The sequence below is a fragment of the Marmota marmota genome, unplaced genomic scaffold, assembly GCF_001458135.2.
Source record: "Marmota marmota marmota unplaced genomic scaffold, marMar, whole genome shotgun sequence".
NCBI classification, from domain to species: domain Eukaryota; kingdom Metazoa; phylum Chordata; class Mammalia; order Rodentia; family Sciuridae; genus Marmota; species Marmota marmota.
Genome location: NW_026000261.1, coordinates 5,381,238 through 5,391,861, shown reverse-complemented (window position 1 = coordinate 5,391,861; position 10,624 = coordinate 5,381,238).

Genomic DNA, 10,624 nt, shown 5'->3' with positions numbered 1-10,624 from the left:
CTAAGCCAGAGAAGCCCTGAGTAGCTTACCCCAACCACCTCAATCTACTCCCTTCTGCTGCTGCCAGTTGCACCCCACTGATTGTCCTGTCCATGGAACATGCACTTTCACACAGACACTGACCCTCTGTTTGGAATGCCTGTCCCTCACTCCACTCCTCCTCCTGGATGTAACTCTACTGAGTTATACTGCCCCCCCCTTTTAATCTTGAGACAGGGTTTCATTAAGTTGCTGAGGGTCTCACTAAGATGCTGAGGCTGACCTCAAACTTGCAATTCTCCTGCTTGTTTCCCAAGTTGCTGGGATTACGGTCATGGCCACTGTGCCTGGCTTTTATTTTTATTTGTATTTGATACATCCAGCTCAAGTCCCTGATTTAAGAAAAGTTTCCTCATGAATTTCACCCAACTCTGCTCCTTTTGGTTGACTTTCCCTAGCAATCATGGAATACATTGTAGCTTCTATTGCAGTACCTGATACCATAATTGTGTCTACAAGAGCCCTGGGGAAATTTTTCTTCCAAAAATCCCCCTCCCATGCAAATGGTGAGTCTTCAGGAGAGGAATTTCATCTCCAGTTCTATTTCAGCTTACATCAACATTGCTCTTTCCAGTTTGTAAACATTTTCCCCTAATTAAGAGTAACCTTGAACTCTGACTCATGACTAGTGATCCCACACAGTGATGTAAATCATTGGCTTCTACATCAGAAATGTTTAGTCCTTGGGCAAAGAAGAGTTACCCAACTGGGTCTTAGAGGGGAATCTGTTCCTCTCAACTTTTTCTAATGAACTAATTAATATATGTATTGCACAAGGAACTGGGTTAAAGGTGGTAGCAGCATACAAAAAGAATAACCACAGTTGTTGACTTACACATTCAATCTGGTGATACTTCCTTCTCTGGAACAACTCTGGTATACGTCAATAAATGGGTGTTCAGTGGGAACTCTTTCAGGGGGTAGTATATACAGGGTGGTTAAAAGTAGCATCTCAGGGCTGGAGTTTTAGCTCTGTGGAAGAGCACTTGTCTCACAAGTGTGAGGCACTGGGTTTGATCCTAGCATCACATACAAACAAATAAAGCCATTGAGTCCATATACAACTAAAAAAATTTTTTTTAAAAAAGTATGATCTCAGTCATCATGCATAGCTGTATCAAATCCTGGTTCTACAACTTATAGATTATGTAACATGAGACTCAGTTTGCTCATCTGTAGAATGGAATTAATGATAGTTCCTATTTTGTAGCTTTATTGTATGATTACAGGAATCAATTGCTGGAAGAGTCTGTGGTTTCTATATACTTGCGATTATTTTTTTCCTCTCTTTCTCTCCCAGGTGTAAGAGCCCTATCTTTCCCTTATTTTATTGTGCTAAGTCATAAGAAATTCCACTGGTTATGGGAAGCTGTGGACTCATAGAATCAAACTTGGGAAACTGATGTGCCATAAGCCAAGACAGGCCACAGTGATCAAGAGGATTAAGATGCCAGATAAAGTCAAAGGGTCCTGTGCCCTTTACAAATGCCAACCACTAAGTGCTCTACAAGAATTTCTTCAGGGCATGATGGCAAGAAAGATAACATGTGACTAAGTCAGTTGCTGGCCCTGTTTTCTAACTTCCTTCTTCTCCCTACTGCTCCCAGCTCCCTCCAGGCTTTGGTTAAGATCCAATCTCAAGTAAGCCTGGCCTCAAGGCAGCCGGTGGTAGCCAGCCCCAGCACAGAGTCCAGAAACAAACATAGCTGTTTCTAGCAAAGGCCATTCCCAGAAGTGCCAATGGAAAGATACAATATTTGCTCACCATGAAATCTGCCAGTTTTCATTGCAAAGGTTCATCTTTCAAACTTGCAACATTTTGAATAAACCTGAGTGATATATTGAATATGAATTGATCTGTAATCAATAATCTCATAGACAGATTTTGTCCTTTCCTTGTTTAATTTCTATCCATGAGTCAATAATGACTCCACATTTCAGTCCCTATGGGGACTTTCAGTCAACTTCTGGGGCTTGATAGTTTTCATTCCAATGGGATCACACTGCCAAAATGGATGCTGTCATTCAATAAGTGGAAAACAGATATTTCCATGATCTGGCCTGGCCAGGATGTAAAGTAGTGCTGGTGTCTGGCAAAAGGAGGTCATAGCTATGTTACATGTAAAAAAATTCATTATATTACTCTCTTGAACTTTCATATATGTTTGTAATAAAAGTGAAATGATAAATTAAAAATAGAAGAACTTGTTTAATTCAAAGGAAGAGGAGATAGAACATCAAAAATGTATGAAAGGCCAGGGAAATAAAGTTAGTTAGCATAGCATATGTATCCTGCCTACATTCATTTTAGCCATCAAATTAGCCTTATGAATAATATCTGAACATAGATATTGTGTGAGGACAATGTTTTCCATTTTTCTTTCATCCATCCAATTTTCTCCCTAATTAAAAAAAATGGAGGATTGGGAGGAAAAGTGTATTTTAATGCAAATTGTAGACATATCATTTTACTCACAAAATAGATCAGTATAGCCAGGTGTGGTGGTACAAGCCTGCAATTCCAGAGATTTGGGAGGTTGAGTCTCTGGGATTGCAAGTTCAAGGACCATCCTCTGCAATTTAGTGAGATCCTGTCTCAAAAAAAGGGGCATGGATGGCGATGTAGTTCAGTGGTAAAGTGCCCCTGGGTTAAATCTCCAGTACTAAAAATAAAAATTAAAAAATAAAATAGATAAGTATATATCTCTACCAGATTTGTGATTGTTTGTTTGTTGGAATGGGGGATTTAGCTCAGAGGTGCTTAACCATTGAGCTACATCCACCGCCCTTTTTAATTTTTCTTTTTTTTTTTTTGAGACAGGATTTTGCTACATTGTTAGGGGCTTGCTAATTGCTGAGGCTGACTTTAGACTTGAGATCCTCCTGTCTCAGCCTCCCAAAATGCTGGGATTACAGGCATGCACCAACATGCCTGGCTCTAGCAGATTGCTTCTTAGAAACATAATCAGAGTCAGGAGCACTGGTACATGCCCATAATCCCTGCAATTTGGGCAGCTGAGGTAGAACGATCACAAGTTTGAGGCCAACCTTGACAACTTAGACCCCATCTCAAAATAAAAAAAAAATGTCTGTGATGTAGGTCAGTGATAAAGCACCCCTGGGGGGCTGGAGAAAGAATAAAAAGCAATTGTGGATGTTCTATGTGTTCTCAACAAAAGATTGAGCAGCAAATTAATGTCAGGGCTAATTACTAACTGGCTTAGAGGCTTATAAGACTTATGGCAACCTCCTGTCTCCATGTGTACATGTTCTCTCTTCTTCAGGGTGCAATGCTTCAGCATTTGGATATTTGGGGACTTTGCAAATACTTGCCCAGAATTTCAGTGCTTGTTGAATCAGTGGCATATGCTTGCACAAACAAGGGGAACATTGTCAGGAGCAGACCAAATGTACTACAGAAATGCAGAGAGGATTAATAAGTAAAGCTCTTAATAGCAGCTGCTTTGTAGGGATTGCTGGATGGTGGGCAGGTGGGCTCTGAGTTGTCAGGGGCATGGTTCAGGAAAAGCAGAACTGAACATATCCTGTAAAAATGTAAAAATTCCATGTAAATATGAGTGTAGCTAGAGCCCAGGATCCATATTGGGAAGTCTAAGAGATTAGGAGTGGGCAGACTGTGGCATGCCAGATGTGTTTAGCAAAGGAATTTGGATTTTTATATTGACTCCAAACAAATGAACAAGCAAATGAAGAAACCATCAAAGCCAACCATGATTAAATAGTTAGAAATGTAAACAAGAGCCCTATTAAAATGTAGGTTTCTATATCTTTTCTTAGGACAAATATTTTCATGAAGAATTTGCAAGAATTTAGTTTTTTGTCTCATTGTGGTATAACACATTTAACCTTAAATAAATGCAGCTGCTATGTTGACCTGAAATCAAAACCTGTGGGGCTGGGGATGTGGCTCAAGCGGTAGCATGCTCGCTTGGCATGTGTGCGGCGCTGGGTTCGATCCTCAGCACCACATACAAACAAAGATGTTGTGTCCGCTGAAAACTAAAAAAAAAATATTAAATTCTCTCTGTCTCTCTCTCTCTCTAAAAACAAAAACAAAAACCTGTGTTTAGAAAGCAGATCTGCCCATTAGGGTACTCCTTGAGGAAGACTGTGAGGTGGGCTCCAACCAGCCTAGGTTGATGACATTAGATCTAGAGGATGATTAAGTTCTTACATTTTTCTTTTTCTTTCTTTACTCTTTTCTTTTTCAGTCCCAAGGATAGAACCCAGGGCCCCACACATGCTAGGCAAGCACTCTACCAATGAGCTACATCCCCAGCCTGTTGTATTTTTTTTTTATTTTGAGACAGAGTCTTGCTAAATTGCCCAGGTTGGCCTCAAACTTTCTATCCTCCTGCCTCTGCCTTCCAAGTAGCTGGGATTACAGGCCTGTGCTGCCATGCCCTAGTAGGTTGTAAGATTTTTTTTTAAATAGCAGCTGAAAGTCATTAACTGCAGGTGAGAAAGAATAAGGAAGGCTGACTCCAGAACTGGTCGGACCATGAAAATTATATAGTAACAACTCAAAGTTTTATGTTCAAATAACCTGGTCTACAATTCTGAAGCCAAACTTTTGCTAAGATGACTCATTTCCCACAATTACTACTGAAATTCTATTTAATTTAGTTCAGTCTAAGTATGATGCTTAACTGGGGAGAAATAAAGGCTGAACGTGCTTAGCTACTTACCCCAAATGACTATTAGTCTCATCCTATTGGGGTCCAGAACTCAAATGTCTTGATTCCTTGTTCTTTTCACTTACATAATGAGTAATCCCCCTCTACCTTAGTTTCCTTTGTGTTTGATGAGGTTAGATGAGGTGATGGTGGTTCCTTTCTTGTAGAATTTATATGATATTTTAATGAATTAAAACATATAAGTAGTCAGGCACAGTGGTGCACGCCTATAATCCCAGCAGCTCAGGAGGCTGAGGCAGGAGGATAGCACGTTCAAAGCCAACCTCAGCAACTTAGTGAGGCACTAAGTAACTTGGTGAGACACTGCCTCTAAATAAAATACAAACAAAAAGGGCTGGGGATGTGGCTGAGTGGTTAAGTGTCCCTGAGTTTAATCCCTGGAACTGAAAAACAGCAAACCAAAACATAAGCACTCAGTGATTGTAATTATTCATTCACTCATTTATCCACAAAATTAACAAGTGTTTGTTTACTATCTTCCATGCAGTTACAAAAGAAGGAGGGAAACATTATGGGGCAATACAAAAGAGTAAAGACAAGGTCCTTCCATCAAGAAACTTAGAATCTCCTGGGGAAGTTAAGACATTCTTCTTGAATATGTGACAAAAATCTGTCAAACAAGTAAAGCTAAGGCTATAAGAAGTCAGGAGAAGAGAAAATTATTCCAAGGTAACTTTTCCTCTTCTTTAAGTTTTGCCTTTTCTATGGAGACTTCTTAACTTGACGCATCTTTCTATCCTACTCCTAAGATCTGCTACATCTGTCTTCACATAATACCCTAGGCACAGTATTCACATTCACGTTCCATACTGCCTTAAATTTTCTATTTTCTCTCTCCCCTAGCACACAGTCTACTACTGACCAGAACCCTCTGGGCCTTAGTTTCCTCACCTGTGATACATGACGGTTGAGCCACAGGACCTTTGTGAGCATTGCTAACCTAACATTCTACAGCTATTTCTTATTTTAGCATCAAGTTCCCACATTGAATGTAGATTAAAAGTCATGGTGGAAACTTTCCTATGTTCATATATGAATACACCACAGCGAATCTCACCATCATGTATATCTACAAGGCACTAACTTAAAAAAAAAAAACTAAAAGTAAGGGACTGAAGTATAGAAGTTCACTGGATTAGACAAAGGAGAATGAAGGGAAGGGAAGGAAGATGGGAATAGGAAAGACAGTAGAATGAATTGGACATAAATTTCCTATGCTCATACATGAATACACAACCAATGAAAATACACATCACATACAACCACAAGAATGGGATCCTAATTAGAATAAGTTATACTCCATATATGAATAATATGTCAAAATACACTCTACTGTCATGTATAGCTGGAAAAAAAAACTAAAACTAAAAGTAAATAGTAGAAAGATCAGTAGAAGAGAAGGAAGGAAAGGGGAGGAAACAGAATAGGGAAGGGAAAGTGTAAGTACTGGGGACTGAATTAGAGCAAATTATACTCCATGCTTTTATAATTATGTCTAGATGAATCCTAATATTATATATAACTAGACAATTTTTAAAAAACTAAAAACAATACTAATACGTTACAGTGGAAACTCTCTGGGCTCTCAGGGACTTTCAGCTTTCATTGCAAAATTCCTGGGATGAAAAGTAGTCCTTCCAGATTATATTAGCAGAAAGAGGAGATAGTAAAACAATAAATGTGTGTAGAGTTCTTTGTAGTGTGGATTTCTTTGGGGCTATGTGAAAACATATGACTCTATTTGTATAATAATGTGTTTCTCACATGACCTTTACCTTCCTTTCTCTTACTAAGAAGTCTCTCTCTGAGCCTTTCCCCTATCAGCAGCTTTGCTCAGTGGTTACCATGTTACACTCTTTAAGAGTTAACTAAGTATAAGAAAGTGATTCTGAACCTGGGAAACCACAGTACTCTGTTCTCTGCAACTTGCCTTCCTTTCCTGTCTCTAATGCAACCTTTCTGTCTCAATTTCTCACATCCTCCTGTGCTTTGGAGTCCTCATTCCTGACCCTCTCTGCTGTATTGCCCATCCTTGACCCCATGAGATACCTTTTATCCATTCATGTATTTACCCATTCATCAGAATTCATCAAGTACCTACACTCTATCAGGGGCAAGGCATTGGAGCTGGTATTTGAAAGAGGATCGGAGTTTATTGGGATGTGGAGTGGGACAAAAAAGGAAGCATTGTTCAGAGACACAGCATCTACAAAATCAATGGGGCATACAACTCCTTATGTATTTAAGGGCTCTGCAAGTAACTCATAATACCTACAGAATAGAGAAAGGATTAGAGGTGATGTTGGAAAAATGAGTAGTGAACAAATAATGTTAAGGCAAGATTGCAATAAATCACCAAGTAAATCTTAAAGCAGGAGATGGAAACTTTATTCACCAGTTGGCTGTGGGGATCCACCAGCTAGTGGGTCAAGGGGTAGGCTGTGAGTCTACATCCTTCGATCCCATTCTGGGGTTTGAGTACATCTTTTATACTCCAAAACCATATAAAAGCATAAGTGACTATTGCTATGATTCAAAACCATAAACAAACATCATAATATCTAAAATCATAAGCAGAAAAGGGGGTGGGCCAAAATGTCCTTAGTTGTGTACAAGTTAAAGAATGATTACTAACATCTAGACAATCAATCTCAGACAGGGTACATTGTCCAAGAAAAATGGGAACCAAAGAGAGAACTCTTCTACATTGTACAAGAATTGCCATTTTGTGTTGCCAAACATGCTATGCTAAGCAACCATTGGTGGGTACAGAGGTGGGGCTTTCCATGGGAGAAGCATTTCTTATATGATGGGGAGTCTCAGGGAAAAATGGAGTCTGTTTGGTCATTGCCCATATACCTTGGCCCATAACAATAACAGAGATGTATCTATGCTGTGCTGAAGGTTTGGATTTTATCCTCCAGGTTGTAGGGAGGGGTAATGGAAAGCTTTAAGTAGGAGATTAAAAATCAGATTTGCATTTAGAAAAAATCACCATATCTGTAGTGAAAAAGATAGCTTGGAGAGAAAGATGACTAAAAGTAGGGGACTTGCCAGGACACTATTGCAATATTCCAGATGAAAGAGAGACATGAGGCAAATCAGTGGCAAATGAGGGTGAAAAGAAATGAACAACTGAGTATGAGTGGCATGTTTAGCAAGCAGGTGACAACATTTAGTAAGTCATTCAATGAGGGAGATGAGGGAGAAGGTCTCTGACTTGGTTGACTTATTGGATAGGAGTGCTGTTTACTAGAACAGGAGACAGTGGAAATCAGGCTTGAGTGCAAAGTTATGGGGTGCATTGTGGATGTGTTGAGTGCAAAAGAGTCTCTTTCAAATTCTGCTACATAAACAGCATTTGAAAGAAAGATGAACACCTTCCATATAGCTTAGAAAAAAATACATTATCATGACCTTATGAAGGCACTCATGTAGCTGAGCACAGTAGCACACACCTGTAATCCCAACACCTTGGGAGGTTGAGACAGGAGGATCACAAGTTTGAGGCTAGCCTTGGCAACTCTGTGAGACCCTGTCTCAAAATAAAAAATAAAAGGGGCTGAGGATGTATGAGGATGTAGTTCAGCAGTAAAGTGCTCCTGGGTTCAAACCTCAGTACCAAAAAAAAAAAAAAAAAAAAGCTATTTATATAGAGCTTTTTAGCTGAATTGCATGAAGTTGGCCAATTTTTCATTCTTCATTCTAAAACCTTCTTTTTCCCTCAGAGACTTAGAGCCAACTCAATTGGCTATGGTGATGCAAAGAAGAGTAGGACAAGTAATTAAAAAACACAGTCAAGTCAAAGCTCCATGGGTAACTCTCAGGTGGAGGGGAAATGTTCTCATGTAATTTTAGAACCCTGATCTGACCTCACTGGCAGATAAGACTGGTCAGACAGTAACCTTCATGAAAAGTTTAAGTTCTAGAAAGTCTACATTTATAAGTAGGAGGTAAGCAAGAACAGTAAGAGAAAATAATAACATAATAACATTGAAGCATAAAACTAAGATAAAGGAGGCTGTTATTTGTTATTATCAAGTAGCTTTTGGAGGGGGCCAGATTATTTGAGAGAACAAAGGGTGAAAGCTGATATTTAAACTAAATGAGTGACTAAAATAAACAAGGACAGATCTACATGTTGCCTTTTTGAGTTTCACTTAGAGTTTTTTTTTTTTTTTCACATTGCTCAGAAGATCTCTAACAATAACTGAAATGACAATTATTTGTTCAGAATTCAGATAAAAAATCTAGAAGTTGAGGGCCAGAGTTGTGGCTCAGTGGCAGAAGGCTTACCTAGCATGCATGAGGCACTGAGTTTGATTCCCGGTACCACATAAAAATAAACAAATAAAATAAAGGTATTGCATCATTCTACTACTAAAAAATTTTTTTTTAAAATCTAGAAATTGAACCTGATTTCCCTTTTCCCCTGCATCTCACTCTCTACATCAACATACACTGATAATTCTGTCTCTAAAATATGTTCTGAATCCACCCACTTCTCTATCTTTGTTACCTCCTTAGTACAGGTCAAGGTTGCCTCTTGTTTGGACTGCTGCCGGAGTTGTGCTCTACCACTGAACCACATCCCTAGCTGTTTTCATTATTTATCTTGAGACAGCACCTCCCTAAGTTGCTTACTGCCTCGCCAAGTTGCTGAGGCTGGCTATGAATTTGCAATCCTGCTGCCTCAGCCTCCCAAATTGCTGGGATTACAGGTATACACCACTGCGCCCTACTCCCTTCCTCTACTCTTATCCCACTCCATAAACCATTTTCTACCTAGCAGCTAAAGGAATACTTGAAAAATTTCTACAAGTTCATGTCATTCCTTTGCCTAAATCCCTTCAATCCTTTCTCACTGTGTTTAAGAAAAAAAATCCAAATTAATTAAAATGGCACACAAAAAAACCAAACTATCTGATCTCTACCTACTTCTTCCACATTATCTCTCATTCCACTCTTCCTCATTTGCTTAACGGCAGCCATATCAGGCTTCTTTCTGTTCCTCAAATAAACCCAGCTCCCCCCACTCTCATATCTCTGCACTTGACATACTTTCTGCCTGAAATACTTTTTCCTCACATCACCATATGCCTCACTCACTGTTTTTTTCTTTTTAAATATTTTACTGTCGCTGTGAAAAGAATAGTGAAGGGCTTCTCATGAATTCCCAATCTGACTCTCATCTGTTGTTGTTCAGTTAAAATTCACATACAATGAAATTCACCTTTTATAAAATGTACAATTCCATGGTTTATGGTAGACTCAGAGTTGTGAAAACATCACTAGCATCTAATGTCACACATTTTCATCACTCCAAAAAAAGATCCACAATCCTTTAGCTATTATGCCCCATGCCTCACATCTCTCCACTCCCAGCCCTAAATAACCACTGATCTACTTTTTGTCTCTGTGGATTTTCCTATTCTAGACATTTCAAATAAATAGTATCATAGAATATGTGGCCTTTGTGAGTGGCTTATTTCAATTATTTAATGGTTGTGAAATTTATCCATGTTATATTAGTGCTTCATTCTTTTTAGTGGTCAAATAATATTTCATGTATGGATATACCACATATTGTTTATCCATTCATCAGTTGATGGATATTTGGGTTGTTTTCACTTTTTGGCTATTAGAAATAATGTTGCTATGTACATTCATGAACAATTTTTATTTTTTTTAGTGCATTATAATTATATATAATATCAAAATTTGCCGCAGTCTGGCTGGGCACAATCAGGAGCCACTTGTCAAAAGAAACTAACTTTATTTTTAGAACCACACACGCCAAACAAAACAGCCTCTCAGGAAAAATCCTCAGAGCCTCAACTGCCACCACCGGCTTTCCACAAGCCTCT